We start from the raw sequence: 17717 nt of genomic DNA, 5'->3' as shown, positions 1-17717 counted from the left end.
GAGCTAAATAGAGGACGGTCCTGGAAAAGAAAAACCTATTAGAGACTGACAAAGATATTAGACAGGGTCAGAGGTTGACTTCCAGCAGGACGGTGACCCTAAACATGCAGCTAGAGCCACAACAGACCAAAGCATATTCATGTGTTAGAGTGGCCTGGACCTAAATTTAATTGGCAATCTGTGGTAATACTGGCTGAGCTTGGGGGATTTTCAAATCAAGAATAGGAAGAAATATCTCTAGATTAAACTCAAGAAACTCTAGGTACTGAATGTAAAACTGGTATAGATACACCGTAAATGACTTACAGCTGGATTCACAGAGGAACATGGTTTTACAAAGTATTGACCTTTTTCTGTCACTACAAATATCCAACACTTTTTCCTTTTCAAAAAATCCCAATTAAATATAATGAATACTTTCCAAGGCCCGGTAAGTAATAAACCTAATTAGGTTACAATTGGAACTATTTTAAACATCTTGTAAACTCTTAGAATTCACATGTTCTGACTTGTATGATTAGAAAACATGTTGAGTTGTGCATTTTCAGGGAAAATATAAATAAAGTTAATTGTTGCCCCAACAACATTAAAGCTTAGATTGCATTGAGTTGTATTCCTCCACTGAAGCAACAAGTACCTTTACACAGAATCACCTCTTCTCCCGTAACAAAGGATGTCACATCTTCAACAAAAGAATTGTAAAAAAAAAATTTATTAAATATTTAAATGAGTAAAATTGTATTGTGCCTTTTTGAAGGAAATATGCAGATTCAAGATAAGCAGAGAATAGTTCTAAAAATATTTGCTGATCAGGCATACCATTATGACCCCATGCCTTGCAATCACAGAAAACTAGAACATCAGAGTTTGGTAATTTAAGTAGGTAAAATATGTACAAATAACAAAAAAAAGTCTATATTTTCTTGTAAATCCTCATATATTATTTTTTGGGCACATAAGTAAATTTGAATCCAGCTGTCAGAAACAAATGGACAAACATCAAATCTAATTGTGGGACCACCAAACTAAATCAACCCTTTAATATAAAAAAACTACTTAAAATTTCAAAGCACATTAAATATGCAGTACAAAATACAAATTTGTTTTAAACTCAAAAACATTGTCTCAGTGATTTAAATTGTTAGGGTGAGAATAACATTTGGACGGTGACAAAGCGATGAAAGCAGGCAACAGGAAATACGAAAAGGAGATACGTATAAATATCCAAGAAAAGAAGAACTTGAGACCTCTTTTGGATTAAAAGAGTAATTATCGTACCACCAAGAACAAAACACAAGGCTTGAATGAACAGGGGAAGCGGTAATGGATAAATCAGCATAGTATTGTGTGTTAAAGCAGAATATTCAGTTTTGGCTTTTATATAAAACACTCTGGAGAGCTATGGTCAGAAAAACTGTTCAGTGATCTACTCCTTTGAATTGCAATCAGAGAAGTAGATCAGCTTGGTATCCAAGTATCTGGTTCCTTTAACTGGCAGTCTGTCTGACAAGCTGTAAATTCTACTAATGGACCAATGCCACATGCATTTATTGCAGTCATGCCAACCTTAGCTGTGTAAATCAGCAAACAAGATGCTCAACGGTTAGTTCTTATAAGACTGAGTTCACAGACAGTTACATGAGGAGTTCAGTGTGTGCTTACATTGTCAGAGGATTGTATTACTTGTATATGTGTACAAACAGTTGTGCTCAAAATAATAGCAGTTTAAAAAAAAGGATTAAAGTTCCAAATCTCCATCACAGCTTTTGTTTCCATACACACGAATACACAAGGAATACAGCACATTCTATTCCACAATCCAACATAAAGAAATGTTATGTCTAATTTATTGTCTCTCTACAGAAACAGTAGTGTTTGCATTCTTTCTTTACAAAGTCAAACATTTCCTGTATAAACTGAAAGATGCTTAAAGATGTAGTTTTCATGAGAACTGCTGAGCTTATATTCAGCTCAGGAATCAGAAATTAGAAAACATAACCTTTTTTTATTGCTATGCAGACCACTGTCAGATGTACCCACCTCTAACAGGTAAATATCCATGCTTAATCCAACCCGTTAGATTGCCTTGAAGTAGTCAAAACTTGGATGGCACTGAACTTTTTGAGTTTTAATGAACGCAAAACAGAGGTTTGTTTATTCTTATCTTTCTTCGTGGGCGCTTAGATCAGCTGACAAAGCTGCTTTTAGTTGGCCCAAAAACTAGGCAGAAATTCAGAGGAGATCCAGGCTTTTCTGGCATGGCTACCAAATTTTGGAATTTTGGAACGTCAGTCAGGCAAGTCTCTTTTAAAAACACACATTTCTAAATAGCATTTGACCAGTTGTGAGTTGACTCTTCTATTGTATCTATTGTATTTTATGTGTTTAAATGTGTGTTGGATCTTTCCTTTATTGTTATGCTTTATCTGTTTATTTTAGTATGTACAGCACGTTGGCAAACTTGCTGTTTTTAAATGTGCTTCGTAAATAAATTTGATTTGGATTTAGTTGTATAAGCAGTGTTTCAGAGACCAGTGTTTCAGAGACCTGCTTCACCTCTGCATGGAGCTGACCAACTTCTGGCTCCTGCGAAAAGGTATTCCAGTTCAGGATGATTGGACTAAATTCCACAGTTCCTCTGTATTGATCGGTTTTGGCTCAGTAGTAAAATGTTTTTTATTGTATTAAGGTCTGGGATTTGGGCTTCCTGCTCCATAAAATGAATCCTGTTAGTCTGGGAACCAAGTTGCTGCTCGCCTACTGGTGTGTTTGGGGTCATTGTCTTGTTGAAACACCCATTTCAGAAACACTTCTTTCTTAGTCAACTTTAACACTCTAACCTTTGTTTGATCACCCTGGAGTTCATTATTGGCTGTTTTTGTCATTTTGGGCTATTTTTTGTTCCACTGGAATGGTAGACTTCCATTTTCTCTAGTTTTTCTGGTTTTGGTTTTCATTTGAAAGTATTTGAGATCATTTTATCTAAAAGGCCAATCACTTTCTGCACTATGTGTTTTCCCCTCTACAAATAACATTTTAATCCAAGTATGCTGTAACCAACCTGTTGAATGTTTAAATAAATAAGAGCCACCTGATTGACACCTGTTTTTTTTTCACAGAAGAAATGACCTCACAGATTAATCTTTACAATGGCATTATTTTGAATGCATCCCTTTCAATCAATGATTGACGTGCACATAATCAGCATCATGTCATAACTGTTGAATTAGTTATTTTTCTATTACTCTACTATACCTACTAGTAAGGTATTCACAAGTAAAAATGCAAAAACAGTGACTGATCTGGTTACTAATGTAGGAGCCTATATTGAGGACAGCCTGCCCATTGGGACGTTCTCTTGCAAAATTATCAGACTTTGAGAAAATGACAGGATGACAGAATTTAAAAACGACTATCTCAGGCAGAGACGCCCCTGGCCTCATCAATCATATAGTGCACTTTCTATCCTCCGGTCCTTCCCTTTAATGTCCTGGTAAATCCCTGCAGCTCTTTCAAAGCAATCCTGTCCCTCAGTTGAGGGCCATCCTACCTGGTCATCACATCTTGTAGCTGGGTGGATGATGCAGCAGCAGCAAAGAAATGTGAAGCAGAGAAATATCTGTTACAAGCAGAAAAGACACAGCTTTCATTTGAATTCCTATGGCCAGTGTCCCCCTCTGACTCCTAAAGAGGTGTCACCCCATTATCTTAGAGGAGCAATTGCAGCGGCCCATCAATCTGGGAAGGGTTATCCGTAAATTTTCAGGCAATCTGAAGTCTGCAGAGAGAAAGATTATTTAAATTGGAAAACATCTCAGATGGTTTGTCAATCTTCCTACAGGGGTTGGACAATGAAACTGCAAGACGTGCACCAACAATTTGTCCTCTTTTGAACTCTGGTATGTCACCCATAATGTGTGCATTTCAATATTTTGAGCAAAACTGTGCTCTTACCCTGCTAATTGAAACTTCACTCTCTGCTCTTATGGTGCAATGTGCAATCAATGAAGACTGGCTACCAGGCTGGTCCAATTTGGCCATGAAACCTCCCACACTAAAATGACAGGTGTTTCAATTTCATTGTCCAACCCCTGTATGTGTGGACAGTGCAGAAAGTTCACCCCAGGGTCACACCATGCAAAGCTCAGAAAAACTGCAAAACACCCAGAGGCTCCACTACAGATCCTACAGGCCTCAGTCAGCATGTTAAATGTGAACATTTGAAGCAGCAATATTAGAAAAAAGACAGGATAAATATGACTTGTTTGCATCCAAATGAACGCCTGACTTTTGTAACAATGTCATTTGGAGAGATAACAGCAAAGTAGAGATGTTTGGGCATAATGCCCCATATGGTGAAAATCAAATACAGCATATCAGCACAAACACTTCATACCAGCTGTCGAGCACAGAGGTTGAGAGCTTGTTTTCCATCTTGCAGTCTTCGAGCTGACCTCATCATCTGACCTGTCCAAAAGTCAAATCTTGGTCTAACTGTGATATGTAACTGGACAATTTACAACAGAATGGGCTGGAAAAAATAAAATAAAATAAGGTGTTTGAACAGCCAATTTAAAGTAAAAATTTGGAATAACTTGGAAAAATCTGTCAACCAAAGGAGAATAGAGAAGGAAAAATTCTTGTCAGTCAGTGAACTATTTCAGCAGGCAGAACAGAGGCGTCATCAGGATAACATGAATATTACTCAGCTAGAAGAGAGCAACTAAAACTCCTGACTGCAATTACCTGCAGCCTTGTTGCCTCTAAAAGTTTCTGATGTTAAGTGCCATGGTGATGTTCTCCTGTGCAACCACAAAGCATGAGAAGAGTTCTAATCACAGATCTGCCAATGCTTCAAGGCAGTAAAACATCAAGTGTGTGCTCTACGGTGCTGTATAAGGTTGAATGAACATTTAACACTCGTCACAACTCCTCTGTAACACTGCTGACCAGAGGAAGTCACTTCATACAGGGATAGGAGAGGAAATGAACCAAATAGATGGTATAAATATTAAAATCAAAACACCATTAAACTAACAACCTTATTTGAAAACTGTGTCGGATTGGTTTGCATGGTATGCATGCATTACCAATAAGTGATATAAAACTAAAAGTATGATCAAACAAGAAATACTTTTTATTTTTATTTTATTTTATTCCAGAAAGAGGCATTAACAATTATTTAATAAATGATGTAATAGCCCCAGAACATGTGTCTGCACTAACTAATATTATTTTACTGGTGAAAACTAGAATCAGAATTCTTATGGAGAAATTTTATATACACAAGCACCCTCACCCATACTCCCACAGGTGTTTGGATTCAGGTGTTAACAGATACACAGATGTATACTGAGCTGCAGTTACCACTAAATACATCTCACATTCATAAGTACCATACATTTTTCAGTAACACTGCTGTTGTTGCAGGTGTAGAAGCAGTCTTCTAGGGTGTTATCTTGTATTATCTTTAGCCTTCTTTCTCTCTTCTATTCTTTTCTCCTTCTCCCCCTTTTCCTTTTTTGCCCCACCTCTCTCCCTTTCTTTCATCTTTGTTTCTGTCTCTGTGTTTACTGCATTTCAAAAAATCTCAAAGCAGTTTCTAATAAAGTTTTTTATATCAAAGCGGAGCATAACAAAGAAAGCCACAATGCCCCACTTCTGAGCTTCTTCTTGGCACTCAGACAACAATTTGAAGTGCGGCTCTGCCAGACAGGACACGGTTAAAAAAAGAAAAAAGAAAATCAAAATCAGATATATTCACCAAGTTTGTGCACACAAAGTAAAAATTTGACTACGATTCCTTTTTGCCCTCAATGGAGGAATTCTAAATATAAAGATATAAAATGGGAGATAAAGATACTTTTAGTAAATATGTATACGTAGTGTTTAATCAAAGAAAAAGACATGCTTGAATTAACGCAGATCTGCATGGTATTGATCTGGGCACTCTGACTGTAAAGTGTCCATCAGAGAGACGGCCTGGGTAAAGAAACTGTCTCTTTGGAGGCTGGTTTTTGCAAAAGGCATTCTGTAGCAACAAGCGGAGGATAATAGTCTAAACAGCCTGTGTCCAGGATGTGTGGGATCTTCAGAGATGTTAGATGCCCTTTCCCTGACCTGTATAAGTTCTGGACGGAGAGAACGTCAGCCCCAATGTTCCTTTCTGCAGACACAATTGTCCGTTGTAGTCTGGACCTGTCCTGTTTTGTGGATGAGCCAAACCACACAGTGACGGTTGAACAGGGGACAGATTAAATAATGCCAGCGTAGAAGATGACCAGCGGCTCCTGTGAGAGGCTTTTTGAGATGCCACAGCTGGGTCTTTAGCTGAGAAGCTGTTTTTTAGCTTCTTGCTGTAGCTTCTCTAAGCTGCTCTGATCTCCTTGGTCAGTTTGTCCCTGACCTGCTTATACAGGGCCTGGTCCCCATTGATCTAAGCCTCTTCCTTGTTCCTAAACAGCTTCCTCAGATGTGAAGTGAACCATGTTTTATTTTGTAAAAATTCCAAAAACCTAACATTATCTTTTACTTTGCTAGGTAACATATTTGAACATTTACTCTGTTGTGTTCATTTAAATCAATCAGTGAACCTTAAAACATTTCCTTTGCTTATCGCCATCCTCTGCCCCAAACAGAATTTAATTATTACAGAAACGTGTAGAAGTAAGATGTCAAATCACTGGTTTCCTTTTGGCTCAGCATGTGACTTCCTCCCAATGAGAGGCAGCAGATGGTTTGAGCCACAGATCCTGTAAGAGACTCACTGTTGCATTAAGCTTGCTGCTCTGCAGAGAGAGTCTGGGATTACACCATCAGTTTATAAGCAAGCTTTATCTCCTTATGAGGCTGATAGTTACACTGTTACCATCTGGGTTGTATGGCACCAGTAATGCATGCAAAAATACATGATTGCCTGGCTGTACTACCCCTCCCCTCTGTTATGGTAGACACACTTTCTTCTTTGACTATCATGGTGCAAATTTCATTTTATGATTGCTGGTGTGCATCCCTGAGAGTAGTTTGATCTTTCAGTTTAGTAAATGTATCTGCAGTCCAGACTTCTCTACAGTTACCGATCCATGTGTTTCCAACCTACCTACCTGGAAAGCTTTGAAACAGTAAAATAGCAAAGGTTTTCAAGGACATATATATATGTATATATATACATATATATATACAATAATTTTATTTGACTTTTCTAAAATGAACAGAGGTTCTAAGAACCTCTAATTAAATTTAACATGACATAGAGACCCATTTCTTTTAGCCACTGGCCACAAGGCTTGACAAGGACACATATTTTACCACCACGCAAGATGGTAAGATTCATAACTAAACCTTCAAAGATCACAGTTAGAGAACTGCAGCGAAAGTGTCTCACCTGAGGGCCACCAATTCTCCACAACAACCATTATCTACTATGTACATGTTTACTTGCTGTCTAGGAGGCATGCCAGGAAAAGCTTTAGTGTTCTAACATCACAAACAAAAACGTACTACACTCCATAGGGACTTTAACTGGAATTGTGTGCTTTGATCAGATTAGACTTTTTTAACACCCCAGGTGGGTTTGAGTGAAACTAAAGATGAATATATCTAAAAGCACAACATGCCCACAGTTAAGTTTGGTGGAGAATCTGTGATGCTGTGGGCCTGTTTCTCTTCTAAAGATTATTGATAGAGTGTATGACATCATGAAATCTTTGATATACAAGGAGATTTTAGGCAAAATCTTGTAAACTCAACTAGTGAGGTTAAAATGGATCATCAGTCAGTCTTTTAGCAGAACAATGATGAAAACATAATGTATAGATAACTGGAAAATGGAAAAATGTTTGTAAAATGGAATATGTGGATTAATGTAAATCTGTCATTTTCCAAAAAAAAAAAACAAAAAACAATGCTAATCCACAAAGAAATGGTTCTGCACAACCAGACACAAAATTAGCCAGAGAGCATAGTGGATTGTGGCTTTGATGAGTAAATTACTCCACAAAGTTCACATGTAACTGTTGAATCAGAGTAAATGACCGCAGAGAAAGTTTGTTTCCCACAGATGATTGAGAAGTTATTTTATTAAATGTATCGTAATGTTCAGTGTGACAAGATGAGGAATAACACTACGTGAATACAAATCATCATGATCATTATTAACAGCAAGAGTGGGGTGCTAAGGGTCAAAAATGAGAGTTTAGACTGAATATGTAGCTCCCTCTTCAGAAGACTTTGGGAAAGCGATGCAGTAATGAAGGTCAAGGGAGGCGAACAGCTGAAAAATTGTAATCGAGTAGGTAATGTAATTTAGGTGAAGAGCCAAGGGTCTTAAATTATCATCCTCCTGACTGTAGTCTTTCTGTGCAGAGATCACTGATGATCGGTATTAATAACACCATTCTCAGAGCTAGAGCAAAGAGGTACAGTGTGTGATGTGCAGCCTCGCGTATCCAGATACACCCCAAGGTATCAAACAAATGATCGGACTGTCCTACAGACAGCAGTTCACACAACCATCAAACATCAGTTTACACTGTGCCCTGTTACACACAAACAACTATCTGGTTCAGCAACAGTAAGAGCTTTACCCATCCATGTCATTGCATCTGCCGTTCATTATAGCCTCTCTCATAGAAGCACTAGCACCCCAACCTTGTGCAATAATGCAGATGAATTTATAGCATTGCTATAAATTGAAGGCATGGTGCCTTTGATGTTTACATTATTCAGTGTTATGATAAATAAACAGTCCCTATTTGCTGTATTCAAATTTCTGCTGCAACTGGGATTATACTTCAGACCCTCTAGCATAATTAAGCGTTATGTTTGATTCATTAAACATAACACACAAACATGTGCACCCAAATTTACCGCCATACCATCACAGATGCTGGCTTTGAACTTTGCGCTGTAACAATCCATATCGTCCTTTTCCTCTTTATCCCTGAAGACACGAAGTCCATGATTTCCAAAAACAATTTGAAATGTGCACTCATCAGACCACAGCACACTTTTATACTTTGCATCAGTCCATGTTAGATGAACTTGGGGCCCAGAGAAACTGGGAGTGTTTCTGGGTGTTGATGATATATGGCTTTACTTTGCATGGTAGAGTTTTAACTTGCACTTGTAGACGTAGCGATGAACTGTGTTAACTGACGGTGGTTTCCTGAGCCCATGTGGTGATATCTGTTACAGAATGATGTCAGATTTAATGCAGTGCCTCCTGAGGGATCGAAGGTCAAGGGGATTTAATGTTGGTTTTCAGAAATTTTTCCAGATTCTCTGAATCTTTTGATAATAATATGGAGTTGTTCACAAAGTGGTGAACTTCGACCCATCCTTGCTTATGAACCACTAAGCCTTTCAGGGATGCTCTTTTTACACCCAGTCATGACACTCATCTGTTTCCCTTTAACATGTTTACCTGTGGAATGTTCCAAAGAGATGTTTTTGGATGTTTTACCATTCTCTTGTTACCCTTGTCCTGTCTGTTTTGGAAAGTGTTGCATACATGAAATTCACAATGAATGAATATTTGCAAAATAACTATAAAGTTTATCAGTTTGGACATTAAATATCTTGTCTTTGTATTCAGTTGCATATAGGTTGAGCAGAATTTGAAAATCACTGTATTCTTTTATTTACGTTTTACACAATATCCCAACTTCATTGAAACTGGGGTTGTACAAATAGACATATTCTGAACCACAGAGCAAGTGAAGCAACTGCTTCCTCGTTTTTAAAAGTAGGGGAACAAATATGGTTTTGTTACCCCATCTTTTGACTCAGAGAGATTTGATCCGCCCCTGCAGTCTGTCAAATTTCTCAAAGGTCTCCACTAAATCTTTATCATTTTTATTTAAATTGATATCTCAACAAAAAAATTAAATAAAACAGACATTCGTAAAAATTGTAAAATTGTATTTTCACCTTACTGAGTGTGTTCAGTCCAACTTACCCTGTGCCCCACAGTCTGACTAGGAAATAAAGGGGATCTGCTCTGTCAGACAGCTGTGGTGAGGGGAAGTAAATAAATCTAACTTAGCTTGGAATTGTTTAAGTCCTGCATCTCTCTTACTCATCTTAAATCAAATCAAGTACAGCAGAAAATTTGCAATGACTATTCGAGTGAAGGCTGTTCGGAGCTAGCAGTGTACTGCAGCAAAATGTGAACACAGACAGATGTAAGGGAATGTGTGTCTGTTGCTCCCATTCCTTGAAACAGCCTCCTAGTGAATGTTTTCTACTGTTACCTAATGACAAACCCTTTAAATGGGCTGATTAAATCAACATATATTTAAGGACAGAATAAACAGAAAAACAATAAAATAAATCCAGGGATAATGCAGCCACACCCGATAGATTGGACTTGCAAAAAACTTGGTTTCTGGTGCAGCTGACTATTTCAATGCCCCCCTTCCCGTTGTCAGCCGCTCATGCTGCAAGGTAATGTAAAGGCGCCACATTGGTCATAGCCAAACCTGCTACAGGTATTAGACGCTACATTAAATTTATGAAGGATTTTTGTACTTCTTCGTCAACCAAATCTTTCCATCCTAAATCCGAAAAGAATGAAGAGTAGCTTGGCTCAGTGATTAAAATCACACCTTGAAATGATTCTGTTATCATAGAGCAGGTAAAGGTGCAAAGGCAGGTTGTCTCTAACAGCTCAGGCCCAGGAACAACCAAAACCCTAAAATGACAGAACTGCCATACCTGCTACAGCAATGAAAAAAAAAAAATATATATATATATATATATATATATATATTCTGACTCCAGTCGCATCACACTTCATCAGGTTTTAGAAATAACTCATTTAAAATACAAATTTGTGCTTCAAAAGTCTCCCAGAAAGAAATGCCTCGCATGACGCTAAATGTAAAGAATGGCATTTTTCTGAAAGCCTATGTAAAGACAATTAAAGGATAGAATAACTGTTTAAATAGTTCATACAAACGTAAAAAAGTGAATGCTAAAGACTTCGAGCTGTTCTTCCTGTAATTAGTGCAAAGTTTAAGTTACAGTGCCCTGTAACAATCTTCATACCACTGGAAGTTTACCATGCAAATACAAATGTTGATATAATTTACAGGGATTTTATGATAGGACAAAAGCACCACATATTAGTAAAGTGGAAGGAAAATGATACATCGGTTGCAAAATTATTTCCAATCAAAATCATAATAATAAGCTGGCTTCCTTCAACTCTGACCAGTTTCCCAGTCCCTGCTGAGGAAAAGCATCCATCGCAACATGATGTTGCCACCACCGTGTTTCACTGTGGGGAGGGGTGTGATTAGGGCGATGAGTAATGTTATTATCCACCACACATAGTATTTTACATGTAGGCGAAAAGAGCTCAATTATTGTCTTATTTGACCAGAGCACCTTCTTTTGCATATTTGCTGTGGTTGCACATGGTTTGTGGTTAACTAAATATAGGACCTGGTATTTCTGGGACTTTCTTTCAACAATGGCTTTCTTCTTGCTACTTTTCTCTAAAAGCTTAGATGTCTGGATTGCAAGACTAATAGTTCTCTTGTCAAGAGAATTTTCCACCTGAGCAGTGGATCTCTGCATGTCCTCCAGAGATACCATTGCCATCTTGACTGCATCTCTGATTAATGCTTTCCATGCTCACCTCGTCAGTTTAAATGTCTTGCTGGCTAACCTTAGTTCTTATTAAACGTCTGAAAGTAATTGGTTGTACTGAACTATATTTAGGGGTATCAAATGAAAGGGTATAAATAACAAAGGAAAGCCAAAATCATCTGATTTGTATTTGAAACTATGTATCTTTTTCCTTTCATTTCACAATTCTGCAGTACTCTGTGTTGTTTTATCACAATAAAATATTTAGAAGTCTGTGGTTGTAGTGTATCAAAAGATTGAAAGGCTCTTGGGAATTTTAAATAAATGACTTAACATCGATACAGCTATGATATAGAAGATGTGAGAACTGTTTCAGATGAACTACTCAGGGAAGAAAAAGATGAAGAAAAAGCATCAAGTTTAACTTGAGAAGTGCTTCCAAAGCTTGGGCAGCCAATCTGTTGCTGTGTTCAAGGTGATGTGCAGTGTTAATATTTAGCTAGACATAGCGTTATGCATGTAGGCCAAAACGTTTCACTTTGGTCTCGTCTGACCAGAGCACCTTCTTCAACATTTGCCTTGTCCCGTACATTGTGACAAACTGTTCTCTTTCAGCAATATTTATTCTTGTCACTCTTCCATAAATGCCATATGTGTGGAGTTCAAGATAAAAATTTGACCTCTCAACAGAGTGTCTCACCTGAGCTGTGGATCTCTGCAGCTCCTCCAGAATTACTATGGTCTTTTTGGCTGCTTCTCTAATTAATGGTCTTCTTGCCTGCCCTGTCAGTTTAGGTAGATCACTATGTCTTGGTAGGTTTGAAGCTGTGCCCTACTCTTTCCTTTTCAAGCGAGGGAATATTTTGCACTACTCTATGTTTGTCTATCAAATGAAATCCCAGTAATTGGTGGTGGTGTGAAAAAAGCTATAAAAAGTTTGGCAAAGCACTGTGTCTGGCATAAAATAAACCTTTTAAGTGAAAATGAACAGAAAACAGGCAGTTACCACAGTTTCTAACATCAAATGTCCAAGTAGCAGGAGATGGTACTTTTGTTAAGGAATACTTTAAATAGTAGATTAATACAAGCCTATTGTGTCTATGCAAAGTAGTTGGATGTTTATGTGGGACTAAGTCAACAATAACCAAAGGGGCTTTGTGTTAATAAAGGGATGTTTTCGTCTGAGCTAAAGCACCAAGTCGACATGGCAATATGTTGATGGCAACAATAGTGGTACTCTGAATTACAAGAATTGCATGTATTAAGCATCAGAAAATACTTGGGATCATCTTCTCTAGGTATTATATTTTTGTTTACTGGAAAATAATACACAATATTTGAAATGTACACGTTACTTAACACAATGGTGAGGAAATCATTGGGTGTTTTTTATTTTATGGAAATGTCACTTATATTTGAATCTTATGTTACCCATACCAGCAATGAGCTATGGACACCAGGTTGCCATGGCGACTGCACCACCATGTCTCTCTCTCCGTCTCGTTTACGCCACAAAACCAAATGATGGCAGCAGCTGCCCCGCTGCAGGTGATGTCACTAGTTACCCTGGCGACAGGCACCCAACTGTGACGCTGAGGAGTAGGAGCGGTGTGTGTGTGTAGTTGTGTGTTTTACTCTGTATTTGTGCATTTGTATGTTTCTCCACATTAGCAACATTATGACACAAATAAGCAAAAATGTCATTTCTGTTTTGTCTGATCACACTGAGATGACATGGGTTATTAGGTCTGCACAGATCAGGCTTCATGAGTGATGCAGTCATAGTAGCAAATATCTGGAGTTTTTACACAGATTTAGCATTTTCCTTAGCGACTTCATCTGATTAAATCTAAAACAAGTCAAAATAGTAGGTTGCAGAATAGCATAAACATGTGAAAACTACATTAAAGTAAAAAGGAGGAAGTTCAATGAGAAATCTACACAGTTGTTGCTTCATTCTTGTTTTGCCTGAAATGAGCTTCATGATCACTAGCTGCAAATCAGATTTCTTGTTTAATTTGCCTTGATTTACGGCTCATAAGTAAATATAGGCTGCATTCATACTGAGATGTTCTAGTTTTAATGAAATTTTAATGTTTCTGTGTGTTTGCACAAAGTTATGAAAGGAAACATAAAGCACAGGCATATGGAGCACCATCTGGTCTGTAGAGCTACATTGTGACCTCTCAGCAATGCTTCCTCTCTGATCCTGTTCTACAGGAAGAAACAGACACCTTAAACTCCTGTCCTCCATCACAAGTACTCCTGAGCTATTAACTTAAACAAGGCAGTCTTTCTTCCACTAATATCATCATAACCCCTAATCCAGCCTTTTAAACTGTGATAGTTTTAACATAGTCTTCACATAGTTTGTTTTTCTTAATAGAAAATTATTTATATGTAAATGCAGGATTTTAGATTAAATGTGTCTATTGCACACAACTTGTTTTCTCACTTGAAGTTTATCATTTCTCCAGTTTGGGATAAAGACATCCAGGAATAAGCTGTTAGTGTAAGAATCCTACAACACCATGTTTGTTTTGGTCATTTGTATTTTGAAGACTTAGAAATAAAAAGGAAATAACACCTGTAGTCTGAAACAATATTTGAAATTTTACTTACCTTTTACTTACAAAAGTTTCTTTGCTCTCATGACCACTTGAGCTGGTCAGAAAAACCCAAATAACGGGTGTTTTTCTGACATTCCCAAATTATGTTGTTTTATTTTGAATTGTTTTAATAAAAGCCACCATTATTGTGAAAGGATCATTGTTGATGCCCCGCAGCTGCAGTTCTGTCACCCAGGTGCCATACAGGAAGTCCCTAATCAGTAATATAATATTTATAACAGCTGGTTGCTGCAGTTACACCAAAGTCTGTTTATGAGTGAATGATCGGGTTTCATGAGACAACTCCTCCAGTGGAAGATTCAATTTCCATAGTAAGTTTAGTGAATAAGAATTGGAAAAAGAGAAAACCTATGACCTTCATGAGAAATGTATTCCATATTAAACTAAAAAGACTTGATCACACTTTCCATTGGTGTTTTTTGTGTGGAAGTGCTCACTGAGTGAAGAGGACTCGATTATCAATTTTCAGTATTGGTAAAAATGCAAAAATGCGGAAGGCTGAGCTCCAAAACTGCTGTTGCATCCTTTAAACCTCTGCCTGTCATGGAACATGCTAGGCTGGAAGGTGTTGGCAGCTTTTTGGACATCTCAGAGTTAAGGCAAGGGTACAGTATATCTTCTATATACACAGAGAGTGATCTTTACAGTAAGCAATGCTAACCGCACGGACCATCCAAGTTGCTAACATAATTGTAATGTAAATATAATCTATGATCTATGCTGTGTAATGATGTTAATGTTCAGCATTTTGAGGCCACACCTCATGAAGGCATGAATCAATGTAACGTCTAAACATTGTCCTGATTTAGACCTATCTATATCTATTTTTTTCTCTAGGTTTAGACTACCACCCTTTTTTAAAAGTGGTCTAAACTTAGACTCAGGAATAAATAACAGTAAGGTCCACAAAAATAGTCTAACTCCCTCATGAAAAAAATTGGGTTTTTTTTAGAGCTAAATTTTTATTTATTTACAGAGGAGTGGTAATTATAATGACATATGTCCACAAAGTGGATGGAAACATCCCATATTATTATCTAAAGTTACAACAATTATTCAGGCTGTGCATGGACAACAGGATTTTTTCTGGACATCACCAGAGATAAAGTTCAGCTTGTTTTAATGAAATGAAAAATGTCTCTTTTTCAGCATGAAACATAATTTCCAAACAGAACAATACACTCATACAGCTGCAGCGAGTGTGTGACCATGTTGCCTAAAACACTACACAAGACTACACAGAGCTGAGAGAATAACTTAGGCAGATGAGGAAAGGAGTTTAGTTGGTATTTGTAAAAAATATTAAGAAATTGACCAGCAACAGACATACAATTCAATTCAATTAAAAAATACTTTATTAATCCCAAAGGGAAATTAAATGTTGTTATAGCTCATATTATGAAGGTTTCCTCAAAGAGCCGTTGTAGATGCTGATGGCTGTGGGCAGGAAGGATCTCCTGTAGCGCTCCGACTTACAGCAGATCTGAAGAAGCCTCTAACTGAAGACACTCTGTTGTAGGACAGTCTGATGAAGACGATGCTCAGGGTTCTCCATAATGTTATTAATTTTATGAAGAATCCATCTTTCCACAATGATCTCCAGAGGTTCCAGAGGAGTCCCCAGAACAGAGCCAGCCTTCTTTATCAGCTTGTTGAGCTTTTTTAAGTCCCTGGCTCTGATGCTGCTTCCCCAGCAGATGATGGCAGAAGAGATCACACTTTCCACAACAGACTTACTTATAGAAGATATGCAGCATCTTGCTGCAAACACCAAAGGACCTAAGCTTCCTCAAGAAGTACAGTCTGCTCTGTCCCTTCTTGTAGATGGCTTCACAGTTGCATCTCCACTCTAGTCTGTTGTCCACGTGAACACCGAGGTATTTTTACTCCTCCACCACCTCCACTTCTTCTCCCATGATAGAAATAGTTTTTGACTTATTCCTGTTTCTCTTAAAATCTACAATAATCTCCTTTGTTTTAGTCACGTTCAAAATGAGATGATTGTTTCCACAACATGCCACAAAGCGGTCCATCAGCTCCCTGTACTCAGTTTCTTGTCCATCTCTGATCCACCCCACGACTGCAGAATCATCCGAGTATTTCTGCAGATGACAGGAGTCTGTCTTGTACTGGAAGTCTGAGGTGTACAGAATGAAAAGGAATGGTGAGAGTACAGTCCCCTGTGGTGCTCCTGTGCTGCTGACTACCTGGTTAGACTCACAACCCTTCAGTCTCACAAACTGTGGTCTGTTTGTCAGGTAGTCTTTGATCCAGGAGATTGTTGAGGCCTCCACCTGAGTCTTCTGGAGTTTCTGACAAAGCAGATCAGGTTGGATTGTATTAAATGCACTGGAGAAATAAAAGAACATGATCCTCACAGTGCTGCTGGCTTTGTCCAGATGACAGTGGGTTTGTTGAAGCAGGTGTATGATGGCATCTTCAACTCCACAGCGATAAGTAAACTGAAGGGGGTCCTGATGGTGTACTGTTTGCATACTCAGGTGGGCCAACAGGAGTGTCTCTAGGACCTTCATGATGTGAGATGTCAGGGCAACAGGTATATAGTCATTGAGGACTGATGGGTGAGTTTTCTTTGGTACCGGAACAAGACAGGAGGTCTTCCACAACACCGAAACCTTCTTCTGGGTCAGGCTAAGGTTGAAGAGGTGCTGCAGAATCCCACATAGCTGCTCTGCACAGCCCTTCAGGACTCCAGGGCTGACATGATCTGGACCTGCAGCCTTATTCCTATTCAGTCTCTCTAGTTGCATCTTCACTTGACTTCTTGAGACACACAGGTGGAAGGGGGAAGCAAAGGAAGCATCAGCATCTTCTGATATGGTTGAAGGCAAACATGTAGAAGCAGGTGGAAGGGCTGTGGTGGAAGATAAAAATGTGAGGTGTTACTGGACAGCTGTGGGTCCTGTGGATCAAAGGAGGGTGGAATGTCTGTTTGGCTGTGAGCAGGAGAGGAGGATGCGAAGCTGGTTTCTGAACTGAACCTATTGAAGAATGTGTTCAGTTCATTGACTCTTTCCAGACCTTCATTGGTCTGATCATCCCTCTGCCTGAAGCCCGTGATCTTCTTCATCCCTGACCACACATCTCTGATATTGTTTTGCTGGAGCTTGCTATCCAGCTTCTTCTTGTACACCTCCTTGCTGTCTCTTATCTTGACTTTAAGTTGCTTCTGTATACTCCTCAATAATTCTGTCTCCCTCTCTGAAGGCTCTTTTTTTCTTGTTAAGCAGGTCCTTCAGGTCACCAGTGATCCAAGGTTTGTTATTGGGGAAGCATCTCACGGTTCTGGTGGGGATGATGTTATCCACACAGAAGTTTATATAGTCGGTTACACACTCAGCCATGGCATTGATGTCCTCTCCATGTGGCTGGCACAGTGTTTCCCAGTCTGTAGCCTCAAAGCAACCTTGCAGAGCTTCTTCAGCTTCCTGTGACCATTTTCTCACAGTCCTTTTTATTACAGGTTGCCTC

The 17717-nt window shown here is 38.5% G+C and overlaps 1 protein-coding gene across 2 annotated transcripts in view; it reads right to left on the bottom strand.

The window, feature by feature from the left end:
* LOC124872654 (membrane-associated phosphatidylinositol transfer protein 2-like) overlaps positions 1-17717 on the bottom strand; it is a 107549-nt gene that overhangs the window by 40837 nt on the left and 48995 nt on the right. The gene's annotated exons all lie outside the window — the stretch shown is intronic.

This window comes from Girardinichthys multiradiatus, chromosome 8 (assembly GCF_021462225.1).
Source record: "Girardinichthys multiradiatus isolate DD_20200921_A chromosome 8, DD_fGirMul_XY1, whole genome shotgun sequence".
Classification (NCBI taxonomy): Eukaryota; Metazoa; Chordata; class Actinopteri; order Cyprinodontiformes; family Goodeidae; genus Girardinichthys; species Girardinichthys multiradiatus.
Note: the sequence above shows the minus strand (reverse complement) of the source record. Positions and strands in the feature narration are given on the sequence as shown.